The sequence below is a fragment of the Paroedura picta genome, chromosome 7 (assembly GCF_049243985.1).
Source record: "Paroedura picta isolate Pp20150507F chromosome 7, Ppicta_v3.0, whole genome shotgun sequence".
NCBI lineage: Eukaryota > Metazoa > Chordata > Lepidosauria > Squamata > Gekkonidae > Paroedura > Paroedura picta.
Genome location: NC_135375.1, coordinates 40,327,136 through 40,341,935, shown reverse-complemented (window position 1 = coordinate 40,341,935; position 14,800 = coordinate 40,327,136).

Below are 14,800 nucleotides of genomic sequence, written 5' to 3'. Positions count from 1 at the left end.
ACCTTGGGCTCACCAAGACGCTGATAAAGCTGTTCTGACTGAGTAGTAATAACAGGGCTCTCTCAGCCTCACCTCCCTCACAGGGTGACTGTTGTGGGGAGAGTATAGGGATGGTGACTGTAAGCTGCTTTGAGACTCCTTTGGGTAGAGAAAAGCAGCATATAAGAACCAAATCTTCTTCTTCTGCTTCTACTAGCCATGGTGATTTAGGGGAACCTCCTGATTCAGAGATACTAATCCTTTGAGTCTCAGAACCAGAAGGCTACATTGGGGATGGTCTTGGGTGCTATGCCCTGTTGTTGGCCTTCTAGAGAAATTGGTTGGGCATGCATGAGACAGGATGTTGGACTTGATTGACTGTTGTTCTAATCCAGCAGGGCTCTTCATATGTTCTTATGTTTATGGAAAATTCTTGGGGACTAGGGTTATCTTCATACACAGTATGCTATTTCTAGCGGCTGACTGAACACTTCTGTATTATATCACACCAAGTTATTCTTTTTCTATGGTACTGTATATAGGACTCAATTCTAGTATCTTCAGAAACAGCCCTACTAGGGATAGCCACCACTGCACATATTGAGGTGTGAACTACAGAGCTTTCTGGAGGAAACCTCAGTCCAGATTGCCCAGCGAATCCAGAGTTTCAGGGTAGGGTGTCACCAATATACAAATGACACCATGTATGCCAATAAAGGTTTTCTGAGTCTGAGTCTAATGACACCCAGCTGTATCTGTTAATGGATGGCAATTTGTCTATACCCTTAAGTGCATTGGCCAGTTGCTTGGAGGTGGTGCTGGATTGGCTCAGGTAGAGTCAGCTCAAGTTTAATCCAGCTAAGAAGGAGGTTCTCTGGCTGGGTTAAAGTACCCTAGGTGGGGCGCTACAACTATTGGAGGTTCTGATTACAACTCTGACCTATCAAGAGCTTATGTGTGACCTTGTACCCCCCATTATCTATGGAGGCCCAGGTCACAAACACTGTCTACTAGATGTTTTACACCTACACCAGGCATGGCAGCTAAGTGCCCTATCTATAAGCACCTGACCTGGGCACTGTGATCCACATAATGGTCACCTCCAGATTAGACTACTGCAACTTGCTCTATGCAGGGCTACCCTTGTATCTGATCTGGAAGGAACAACTGAGCCAAAATGCAGCGGCCCAACTCCTTACTGGGACTGGGTGGAGAGAGCTTATTTGACCAGTGCTTGCCTATCTGCATTGGCTTCCCGTTGAAGAGTGAATCAGATTTGAAGTATTGGTACTTATCTTCAAGGCTCTAAACCAGTGGTCCCCAACCTTTTTATCACCGGGGACCGGTCAACGCTTTATAAATTTACTGAGGCCCGGGGGGGGGGTAGTCTTTTGTCGAGGGACGCCGCCGCCTGAGCCACTGTTCCACTTGCTTTCCTGCCGGCGCCCCTGACTTCCCGCCATCCACTGGGGGGCACTGCCAGCAGTAGCTGCACAGTGCCACTCCTGGTTCAACCTAACACCAAGGTCTAGTAGGGAAGGCCTTGTTAGAGCACTGTGATATGAAGCCTTTTATCTCCATCAGATTTAGGCCTTATAAGGCAGACTGCATGTTTTAAAAGTCAGGATTTTCTTGTATAACTTGGAGATAAAATTTGGTCTTTAAGGATCTCCTGCAGCCCTATCATTTCCCTTGTTTTGATGCTTTATGCGCTTACGCAGGATACTTATTTCCAGATAGGTGGAATGATTTATCATCTTGCATGTTGTTCAACATTTTTATTTGTGTGGGATGACTGAGGGAGGGCAATTGCTTTATAAAAGGAGTCGTGATATCCTGATGATGGCTGACTTGTAAACATGTAAGCCATCTAACTACTGTTTACTTTTCTACTTAATGTTTCAGTTTGGTGATGCACTGGATGTTTCCAGTTATTTTACAAGGGCACCAGAAGTGTTCTGTTATTTACTCTGCCATATGAGTAATTCTGGGAAAATCAGGGAATCCAGACAAAAAAAAAATTGAGCTGACTAACTACAGGTGGGCAGAAGCAATTTTGTTCCATCCCAGGCTTATTCCACTGATGCCCTTGAACCACTCAGTCACATTACTGTTTGTACACAGAGTGATTCATAAAAGATTCTCAACCTTCTTATAGTCTGAATCACTGCAACTCACATTTAAATAGAAGGAACTGACTACCATTATTCTACTGTTATAAGGGGGCCAGGTATCGCTTAAAATGATATTGGTGCATAAGAAAATATTATTTATTTTTAACATTTTTACCTGCCTGGCTGCCCCATCAGGGCCATGAAAGCTGCTATTGTGAAAACACCACTATAAAAACACAGCATAATTACAATTAAAACAGAAACTGAAATCCATATGCAAAAACATAGAAATACAGCAATGAAAACATAGACAGGGGTTAAAAAATGGTGCGGTATGCATTGCTAAAGGACTGCAAAGTGACATGCTCTCAGTAAAAATAAAATGTTTTCTTCATTATGCTTGGTAATATTGGGATCGGGCAGCTAAAACACATTCCTGTTTGTGTTTTCTGGTGGTGGGGTATGAATGGAGAAAGAAGGGGGGGGGGGGGTTGTGATGAAACAGCCATCTCCCTATTAGCTTGACATTTGTGCTCTGTTTTTTAAAAAAATATTTTTTATTTATTTTATTTTACTTATATATATATTTATATACCACCGCTCTCAAATGTCTTGCGGTGGTTTACAAAAATTCATAAGTACAATAAAATCCCGTAAAAGCTCATTAAAACATAATTAAAACTCAATATCACGATGGCAGATAATATATAACCCATTCCCCTCCCCCTGTTCAGCAAAGGTCTATTACTCTCTATCTGGGAGTGAGGGACTTAGTTCATTTCAGCTAGAGTTTCACAGCTAACAGTGCTTGGAGCTGCCCTGGCTTCAACCATATGCCTGGTGGAAGAGCTCTGTCTTGCAGGCCCTGCGGAAAGCTTACAAATCCTGCAGGGCCCCTAGCTCTTCCAGGAGCTCATTCCATCAGGTTGGGGCCAGGGCTGAAAAAGCCCTGGTTGAGGCCAGGCGTATGTCCCGGGGGCCCGGGACCACCAGTAAATTCATACCTGCAGAGTGAAGAGCCCTGTGGGGGGCATAAGCAGATAAGCAGTCCCACAAATAAGCCAGAACCAGGCTGCATATAGCCTTAAAAGTTAAAACCATAACCTTAAACTGAGCTGAAGGAATACTAGAGACCAGAGTCTAATTCAGAATGTATTCCCATAGAGTATCTCTCACCACTGAATAACCACAACAAATGTGGACAAATTTTATCCACAACAAGCTATGAAGACTAGCAAAGTAGAGGGGAATCCCATTTCACCCTTTCTCCTTATTACTAGGTCCAACTTTGCTGCCTGCTTCCCTCCCCCTCGGTTTGCCTTTGCTGGCTCCAAACTGCCTCCCCAGCCCCACTCCTGGTGCCAATTACAGCTGTAGCTTTTCATGCACACATGAATTGAGGTTAATATGGGAACCAAAAATGCCACTCAAATTTCAGTGCAGAAGTTTTTAAAATATTAAGCTTTTCCTGTACGCTGTAAGGTTTTCTGCCATTCCTAGGCTGCCCTAAATTATAGGACGCTTTTTTTTTGGTACAGATCACAACATTCATATCCACTACTTCCTCATTTCCATATTCCAACCATTTCAACAATAAATAAACTATTAAATAAAGAATTGATAGTAAAATGATCAATGAGTGGCAACCTGTTTCTCACTGGGAAACGGAAGTAGTATAAACTATTCTCCCCTCCTCCATTCTTCCTCTCTACGACCCTATGAGATACGTTAGGCTGAAAGAGAGTGGCTGGTTTATGGCGACCCAGAAAGCTTCCATGGACAAGTAAGATGCTGGTGTGCATGTGGGTGTGTGGAGGCTGTGTCTCAGGACAATACCTACATAACAACTCATTTTTACTCTGGGAGAGACCAGTATTTTCTGTTCTGTCATTTGAAAATTACAACAGCTAAATGCTAATCCCAAGGCAACCCATCTTTTCTGAGACAATTCAGTTGTTGCCTTTGGCCAGTCTGCTTGTTACCTCTCATAACTGCTGAAAGCTCATTGCACTGTTAACAAAACTCACTAGACATTAATTAAGGTAAGCAGGGGACTGGAGCAGATAATTACTGTTACAGAGTGTAAAGGATGTTCAAAGAAGTAGTGAAACTGTTCTTAAAAAGGAGGGATATGCTGCGGGATCCTTCAAAATAGGGTGACTAAAGTTATTCAACTTAATTATTGTGTTAAACTTGAAGGATTTTGCATAAAAACAACCCACAGAGGTAAGATTCTTTTTCAGTATTATATATTTTCAGCCCTGCTATATTATTCTAATCAGAGATGTAAGGGGTTTATTGACTTTGGTGTATGGATGTATGCATAATTTGTTTCAATGGCTACTGCCACTTGTAAGATTCTCCAGATTTGGAAAAGTATTTCTTAAAGATTTACAAACCTGGCCCTTATACTAAATCATTTATCTGTACAATCAAAGACTTCAATTTGGAATCATATGAAAATATAGGGCATGATAGCCAAGCAGAGGTTGGGATAGGGAACCCACTTTTCCTTTCCTTTCTCTGAGGCTGATACAGAAAGAAAGCAACTGGCTGAATGTAAGGAATGGGACTTCCAGACTGTACAAAGGCCAGTAAACTGTGGTGTGAGTGTGCTAAAGACCAGTGGGGAGGGGGAGACATGGGAGACTCCTCTAAATCCTTTGCCAAATAGTCCCCATGGGCAGACATATGTCAATGGATTTTAAATTAAAGATTTCACAACTGATTTTTTAAAATACAAAAGCCACTTTGGTTTGCCAGCCTTGATCCACAGGACACTACAACTAGACCTCAATCAATTAATTTATGAAACACAACATAATTCATATATCATTTTTTTTAATGAAAAAGGTGATTTTAAAAACCTATTTTAGAATTTTGAGTTATAGTTCCTGCATTTGTCCTCTGGGCTTAATTTTATCCCAGGCTGATTAGAGCTTAGTGCCTGAATCCATTTTAATGCTGGAGCTCTCTCCAGAATCTCATGAAGTTAGGAATTTAATAATGCAGCCATTTGAACTATCCAAAATGTGTATCATTTACACATTTAAAATTTAACAAGCTTATAATCTGTCTAGCCAACATATATATCTTCATATCTAATTATGAACTGGATACTAGAATGTGCATCAAAAAATCCATGCAGCCAAGCCAGAGACTGAGAAGGAGGATTTTATGACAGACCTGAGGGAAACCCCAGATTTGATGGGGGGAGGGGGAATGAAATCTCTCTCTCTCTCTCTCTCTCTCTCTCTCTCTCACACACACACACACACACACACACGCACACACACACACACACACACACAAACATACACTCCCCAATTACTAAAAGCATTGCCCGTAACTTTAAGAAATGAATGCCTACAGCAGCTTTATGTGGCTACATTCTGAGACTGGGATCTTGGGGACTGGGAGAGGTTGCTTGGTAAAAACAGTTATATCACTGAGCTTTCCAAGCCTTGGATTCTGTCAGTCAAAGGAGAGAAGCAGGGATGGAGCAGGAGGCCAAACAGCCCAGGAAAGTCCCCCATCCACTCCCCTGCCACATCCCCTGATGGAGGGATGACTCCCCAAGTCCAGCTCTAGCAGTGACCACCAAATGACTTGCCTGGTTGCAGTTGATCCATATCCAGGTGACTCATTACTGTCCGGCCACTGTCCGCTCATTTCATTTTGCTTTCCTCTTGCTTTTCTTCCTTTTTGCTTGCAGGATTGAAAATAATTTGAATTTCTTACCAGTCCTGATCTCTCGAGATGCTTGAAACAGATGATGAGAGGTAATTCTTCAGCCACTTCCTTACGGTTTCACTATATAGGCTTGTACTGGCTCACATTCATCGTTGCATGCTAGGTGAATAATGGAGAAGAATTGTTATGGGTGCCATCCACTTCAGTCACAAAAATCCCACAATGTATCTGTGTCAAGTGTTCACAGTGAACATCAGGCTGACATAGATTAGAGATCGAAGCAAACCTATCTAAGTACACTCTGGTTCACTTACAACATATTACATCTCTAAAGTGAACAATGGGCTGCTATAGGTTTCTACTCTACAGCATAGATCTATTTCACTAGCTGAAGTACAAAAATAAGGAACTAAGTTCAAGAGTGGCTGTGGAAATCAATGGGCTTAGACGGTGGTAACTGTTAAGGACTGAATTGTTGAGTCAGATACAACTGAATAAATATTAAGGGTTAACAGAAATAAAAATGGAGGAAAGCATGAGGAGATATATTTCCCAGCATTTTATCACTTCATTTCTCCATAATTGCCATGATAATCAGTTTGCAAATTTGCCATATTCTGGTACTGGGATATGCAAGTTTATGTTGTGTCATTATATCCACATTAGGGGTGATTTGGAAATTCTCATCCCTGCTATTTCAGCCCCAAATCCCAGTTTCAATGTTGCTTCCTTCTTTTGCAAAGGGAAATTGTGATTCTTTATTTTCTCCCTATTTTCTTTTTCCTTTTGTGCATCAGTAATGTCATCTGCGCATGAGCCTCTTGTGGCGCAGAGTGGTAAGGCAGCCGTCTGAAAGCTTTGCCCATAAGGCTGGGAGTTCAATCCCAGCAGCCGGCTCAAGGTTGACTCAGCCTTCCATCCTTCCGAGGTCGGTAAAATGAGTACCCAGCTTGCTGGGGGGTAAACGGTCATGACTGGGGAAGGCATTGGCAAACCACCCCGTATTGAGTCTGCCATGAAAACGCTAGAGGGCGTCACCCCAAGGGTCAGACGTGACTCGGTGCTTGCACAGGGGATACCTTTACCTTTACCTTTTTAATGTCATCTGCACCACATGCATATATGTGCTCGTATGAATATCAAGCCAACAGAAAAGCACGGAGCATTGTAACTGCTGGGAAAAAAACAAAATAGTAGACAGTGACTCACACCTGTCTCTTGAATATCTAAACTTTCCTTTAAAAAGTTCAATAAAAGCAAATATTGCATTCACAAAATTAATTGTAATAATTATTTTGGCATGCTTGCAGCCACCTCATATCTTCTTAGGATCTTTTTTCTTAAAAACACAGATACACAACAGAAATATTTAAGAAAGCTAAGACAGACTTTCCCTCTTCCTAATGAGGGAGGGATTCCTCAGAGAAACTGCTCACTTTGACAACAATTACATAAAGATCAAAGGGGATATGAACACCATGACTCTATATTTAATGCACTGGGGTGAGTGCAGATTAGACATATCGTTAGTCAGAAGGATCTTTTTCGCTAAGGTGAGAGCTCCTGGTTACACTAGGAACATCTTCCCTTCACTTTTTGCCAAGCCTATATCTTCCAAAGAACAAAACAGATTTTGTAACCATAGGACAGTGACAGAAGTAGGCTACAGACTTGAGTCTATGTCCAATCAGTGGCAATATGCATACTAATATGTGGCACAGCTTGTTTAATGAAGTTCCCAGCATGCAGCCTGGAGAGGTATCCTCAAGTGTACTAGTTGATTTATTTCCTCTGTCAAGAGGCAGGACAGTGAGGACTTGTCCTTCCCTACAGTATCTGCAAGAATACTCAGTCATTGTTTGAAATTTTAATAACATCTGGAAGTGTAGCCTTAGTTACACTATTTAGCATCCTTTCATTTAGCAAGGTTACTTTTCCATTCCTTTTCATTCTTTGGTATTGTCTTCAACAGTCACTGCTTGCTTTCAGAGAGCCAGAGGTAGAAAATACAACTCAGCATCAATTCCTATTTCGATAGCAATGCAGAAACAGCCATTTCTCATTTTACACTTGTCTTCTCGTTCTGGCATTTGTTCATGTAACAAAACGCCAAAATGACCAACAAAAGGGGATGCATTATTGTTTCCTGCAAATGATGCAGAATGCAGAAGAGTTAGTCCAGAATATTTTATTTCATGGACTCATTCATCAATAAAACCAGTACGGCTAGGATTTCCCTCCCTTCTCTTCAGCACCAATTATGCCTCATACTTTTAAACTACTTACTTTTTTTTAAAGAAAACCTATTCTATTGTTATGTAATTTCTTTTTTTTTAACTGCATTGAAGTGGCAGATAATGTTTAGATTTTCATTGCAGCTTTTCTGTTCATTCATTCTCATTTCACTTTGAATGTTTATAACCGGTGCTCATTTTAGCAAATGTTCCAGTTAAAATCCCATAACCAACAGCAAGACTTTCTCAAGAAGAGAAAATGGACATTTACAGCTCTACAATTTGGGAGAATCAAGTTGTTTCAATGTGAATGTGTTTATCTCATAGCATTCTACAAACAAATGTAGCATAATTGTTGAGGGTAAAAATGATTGTGATTTTGGATCCAAAATCCATGGGTTGGATCCAGAAGCATTTGTCCATTCATGGAAGAATCTTTTGCTTACAGAAGGACTCTTGCCAGTTCTGAATCTTCCATTAAAGAGTCTTCCTCCCCTTAAAGATTTGTTCTATGAATCAAATCAACATTTATTGTATGGTCAAAGACCAGCCTTGTTCTATGAAGAAAGATTTCTTGAGGAATAAAGGTAAAGGTATCCCCTGTGCAAGCACTGGGTCATGTCTGACCCTTGGGGTGACACCCTCCAGCATTTTCTTGGCAGACTCATTCCAGGGTGGCCTTGCCAGCGCCTTCCCCAGTCACTACTGTTTTACCCCCCAGCAAGCTGGGTACTCATTTTACCGACCTCGGAAGGATGGAAGGCTGAGTCAACCTTGAGCCAGCTGTTGGGATCGAACTCCCCACCTCATGGACAGACAACTTCAGAAAGCATTTCTGCTGCCTTACCACTCTGCACCACAAGAGGCTGTTGAGGAATAAAGAGACACCTTAAACTAATTTTGTTATTTAAAGCGATTCCTTTGGATATTAAGGATAAGACTTTACAGAAGTGGAAAAGTACTATTAACAAATGCATATGAAATAATAAAAGACCAAGAGTAGCCTTCAAAGTTTTGCCAGATGATAAAAGAAGAGGAGGACAAAGAGTTCCAAATTTAAAGTTATATCTTCATGCTGCTGTGTTATCATTATCAGATGGATCTGATTTCATGAAATATAGTATTTTAGAAGTCTGGATTAGAAGGCAGTTTACATAGCCTTTTGTGGCCCATGCAAAAGTCCAAGAAGAATCTGGATTTAAATTATTGGGCAAATTTATAAGTTGTTGATGAAATATGAAACTGAAGATGAACAGGTTAAAAATTGCTTGATTAAATGGATGCAAAATTTAAAATGGAATATTCCACTAGAAGAATGGGAGTTACTGTGGGACAAAACTTTGAAATGTACAAAATGTCAGTTATTAAGAGAGAATTGACATAAGATGTTTATAGATTGTATGTTACAGCCAAACAAATTAGTAAAGTGCCTAAAGAATGTGATGATAATTGTTGGAGAAGTAAGAACAAAGTTGGTTCCTTTTATCATATGTGGTGGTTATGCAAAATAATAATGAAGTTTTGGAGAAAATTTCATACCATTTTAGAAAAGATGATAAATATCAAATTTCCAGTGTATTTTATTAAGTATAATGTTATTACACTTGAAATGTATGTATTAGTATATTTATTAATTGAACATAGTTCAAAAATATTATGGAGGTATATTAAAAAGGTAAAGGTATCCCCTGTGCAAGCACCGGGTCATGTCTGACCCTTGGGGTGACGCGCTCTAGCGTTTTCATGGCAGACTCAATACGGGGTTGTTTGCCAGTGCCTTCCCCACTCATTACCGTTTACCCCCCAACAAGCTGGGTACTCATTTTACCGACCTCAGAAGGATGGAAGGCTGAGTCAACCTTGAGCTGGCTGCTGGGATTGAACTCCCAGCCTCATGGGCAAAGCTTCAGACTGCATGTCTGCTGCCTTACCACTCTGCACCACAAGAGGCTCAGAGGTACATTACCGTATTCTAAACTACTGTTTTGCTTCTATTATGTCTTAAAATTAATAAAGGTTGGCATTTACAGCATTAATAATAAAAATGGAATAAAGAGACAGTGTTTGATCTAATCCTGTAAAAATCAATAGAGTAAACATTCATTTATGACCATTTAAACAGAATGTGGACATCCATACATCTGCAAATATGTGTTCTCTGAACAATTCAGAGGTTGATGAGTCTTCCTCATGTGATGTTGATGTTGCTTCTACTCCTTTGGAAAGCACAGCAAGTGGTTTGAATGGGTCACTATTGACCCAATTTTACATATGGAAAAGTGAGACTTTTAATGCACAGTTTTTAGTTCTTTCTCAAGGCTGCTTGGGATTTTACTAACAGGAAAAAAATACATAAAAGCCTACACTTTTCTTTTCCTATAATGTGCAAGCAACATCATATATAATAAAGTAACACCCTTTAAGAAGACAAAGATGGCAGGCATAACAGTTCCAATAGACCCATCCTCATTCACCTATTCCTGGCAGTGCCAACAGATGTAAGCTGGGGTGTTGGATGGCCCCAGGGGGATCTAGATGCCACAAGGGTAGGGAAGGACCCGATCTTATAGCCAGCATGCAGCCCAGCCTAAACCAAAAGCCTGGCAGAGAGCTCCATCTTGCAGGCCCTGCAGAACCCAGAGAGCTCCAACAGGGCCCTCAGGGCCCTCAGCTCATTCCACCAGGTAGGGGCCAGGACTGAAAAAGCCCTGGCCCTGGTTCGAGGCCAGGTGTGCTTCCTGGGGGCCCAGGATCCTCAAAGACAATAAGATAACACCATGATACAGAAAGTGCATTACAAAGGTTGAAGCCAATGGCAGTTCCAAATGTCCATGTGTTGGAGTCCCTGATTCTTTGCAAATGAAAGGAATGGTGGGCTTCGAAACAGGCCAGCAGCATCATGGATGCAATGAATCATACCTCATTCTGTACTGTTTGGGGTTGTTGCTCCTCTCTCAGTTTTCCATGATGGTAACCGCCCAGAACCACAAAGAATGGGTGGTATAGAAATCCAAATAAAATAATAAATAAATAAACACTCACATTTCTTTTCTTTTCTTTTTTATTAAAAAAGCTCAGAACTGTTGTCAGAAAGCATTATCCCTGCTGACAACTCTGAAGCATCACTGTTGGCATATTGTCCATTGATTACTCACCTTTAAAATAATCTTAAAAATGAGGGCTTTGCTGGCATCAAAATGTCTGGAAAAAAGCGAATCTGCACCCATTAGGATTGCAACATTTAGGTATGGCTAATGCAAACTCAAAGAAAAATGCTAATAAAGTCAGAAATTTCCCAGCGGGAGAGTAATGGAATGCTTTTAAAAAGGGTACTTTCAGTTAATGACTAAGGCCCTTTTTTTGCTAAGAGCAATTTGGCTTCTTATATCAGGTACCAGTTGTATAGTGGGGGGAGGAGAACATTAAACAGTAGATTAAAATGTCTTCACTACAACTTGGTTATGCAAGTTAATACTGCAGGCTAAGAAGTGGCGTTTAGTTGGGGGGCATGGTTCATTTTCTGGGATGGTGAGTAGAGAAATGTCCTCCTAAGGAGAGAAAACTTTACATATATAGGTGAAAATCAAAAGTGTAGGAGCCAGGCTGGCATTCGTATACTATACAATCTGTTCCTTCATTTCATTTGGGTTGCTAATTAAGAAGAACTAGTGACAGAACACAGACAGTGTACATAACCTGTTGAAATTCTGTCAGGATTTATCTCTGCTCTCACATTTTCAAACACTGCTTAATAAGACATCTCTACTGAGCACAGAACAAATATACCATGATAGAACAGATATTTTGAACTAGGTCTTTCGTCACAATATTTCTCTTTGCTCATGTGTTGGTCTTTATATACCTAGCCATCCAAAAACATATGTTGATACATAAGCATAGCTGAGCAGTTCAGGTGGTACTGGGCTTTTGCCCCCACAGGATCCTGGGATGGTGCTGGGATCTTCCCATTATGAACAGAACTAGACTGGAAACAGGACATCCGAACATATATGTAAACCTAGAAGTATTGCTATTAAAGAATAAGGGGGAGATGTATTTTGCCAAGAAATACCAATTTTATGAGGTAAGCTTTAAGCAAAACAGGCAAGTAAAGGTACAGTATTTTTGAAAAAATTGCTGTGCGTGCCCTGTTTCAGTTCATTAAACATTTTCTCTCCATTCTTTCCTGATTTGGCAGATCTCATTTTGGCCTACTGAAAGTCCAGCTTCCCTTTTGTTGTACCTAACTGGTCCTCCATGCTCTATAATGGCACATTCTTCTATATTAACTGGATTATATTACAATGACCACCACTTGCAGCCCAGTGGTATAATTTTAAGTTTTATGTAGATTTCAACATCTGGAATCTATGAAACTGCTATGGAAATCTCATAAGAATTAGGGAAAGTTAACTTGATGTTTCTTTATGAGTTTGATAAGATATTATTGTTTTCCCAAGCTCTGAATGTCTTCCCTTCCTATTTTAGATTACTCCTCTGCTGGATAGAAGTGGGAAACAAAATCTGTTATGGGTTTGAGAAACTGAGAAGCCAGTTCAGGAATTCCCACTACTCTGTGACCTTTTCTCATGGGCTTTCATCCAAATAAAGGAGCTGACCTTCAGCCAGTGGGTAGTCTAATTGATTGTTCTGGAACTTCTTATGTGATTGGAACTGTGCAGTGGCTTAAATAATTTTCTAGTTTCTTGCAATAGTACTCCAAGATGAGACTGCAAAATGTGACAAGGAGCTAACAGGTAGAGCTGACAGCCTTGCTGTTGCTCTCATCGGAGTGCCAACATTCACACTAGAGGGGAAAAAACATGGGAGGACGATCATTCCTCAATACATTGTCAACACATTCTGTACAGTTTCAGACAACTTGGCCCTGCTAACTGTCTGTTAAAGGTGAGTAAGATGTTTTTGCTGCTCTTTGTAGAAGGACAGAGTAGTCAGTTGGTCAGGGGGAACATTCAAATGTCAGCTGTCACCAGGTGAGATATCGAGATGCCTAATAATCAATTGTTACAGTCCACTTTGAAATCTTACTTTCCGCCCAGACACCAATTTCTCTACCTTATAGTGATATTACCTTCTGTCAAACAAAGGTTAGGAAAGTCAAGTTGTCCAAGTATGCCTAAATATTCTGTTTTGTCTACTGCATAGTAACTTTTCCACTCATCATGTGTTGGGAATCTTATGAAACTGTATAATCTGTATAAGTAAAAGAAAATAACAACAATGAATCCACAGGTAATTTCCACAGACAGAAGAGATTTCCATCTGTGGCATGCAACGTCATCTTTTTGGTTACACCAAAAAAACTCTATGAATTCTGAATTCTATTTATAGGAAATCAGGGCCCCCTGAAACAAGTCTTGCTCCAGGAGGAGAGAACTGGTGAAAATGGCCTTTTCTTCCATCCGTGGAAATCCTTTGCTGGACCCACATCAGCAAACTGAGGTTCAAAGTAATTGGGCCCAATCAGAAATGTCATGGATTCATGATGTGATGAATCCATCAGGCAACAAGAGTTCACTGCAGCCCTAATCATGCAGTGACTATGAATGTCTATATATAATAAGAACCAAACAGAGCACCTCTTGCAAATAGAGAAATTTGGGGTATAGTGATAGGCAAGGAATTTTCAGTGGTAGCCAGATGTCATAGAAACTGAAAGTGTTATTGCCATCATACCTGGTGTTCCTAAAGACCACCCATGGCATCAGTGACCAGGACCTTTTCCACACTTGGAATTTGGCCCTGCTCTCCATTTGTCTGGTTGCAGGGCAAATTCCCGGTTCTGCATGACATTGGTGTCGGCCTGGAGCTTTCTCAGGCCTGATCTAACTCAGGTCCTTGTTTGTCTCATGGCAAGGGATTATGGGTAAATTCTCATTCCCTTTTTTGTTCTGGGTGTTGATGTAGCCTATGTCCTGGCCTGGCTCCACTCCACCTGCAGCTGTGAGTATGGCATCCTGGAAGGGATGCCCCAAACAGCTCAGCCATGCTACACAGTGCAGTAGAGCCACCTAGGACATTTTTTAAAAGAATGTGGTATTGCATTGTAACGCAATGGAAGTAAAATATTTAATCTGGCATTGAGTTTCATTTCAAAAGGTGGTTTGTGTGTGTGTGTTTATGTGTGTGGGGGGTAATGAGAAGTTATATGTGTAGCATTTTCTTTTAATTAAAAAAATGTATCTCTGTTTTCTTAGTATAGTCGATCCTAACCATTGTGGGGAAGAGATATTCTTCCATGCGGCTTGACACATGGATGCCAAGTGAAAAGCCTCTGGAGAAGGCATGATTTATTTATTTAAGACTTGGATGACATTTACTTTGAGTGTAAACCATAGCTGCACCCACCCAATGCCATTTAAAAGGTAACAATTGCTCAGTTGTGAAAAAAGCATTTTCCCTAATTCCCACTTGCAAATGTTCCAACTAAGCAAAAGTAATTCTTTATATAGCGTCTTCAGTGACTCACAGCAGCTCCTTAAATATTTTCAAGTTGGTACTAAAATGCAAGTTAATATTGGTCTGATCTCACTGAACGATTCCAAGGCCCAAAGGGTTTTCAGACATTTCTTTCAATATATTCCTGATCTTTAGACAAACTTAGACTACATTAGCTGCCCAACAGAGCAGCGCTTGTTGTCACATTTATTTATTTATACTGCATTTTTTCCCACTATGGGAACCCAAAGTTGTTTACATCAGTGGTCCCCAACCGGTACCAGTCTGTAGATCAGTCAGTACCGGGCCGCAGCTCCTCCT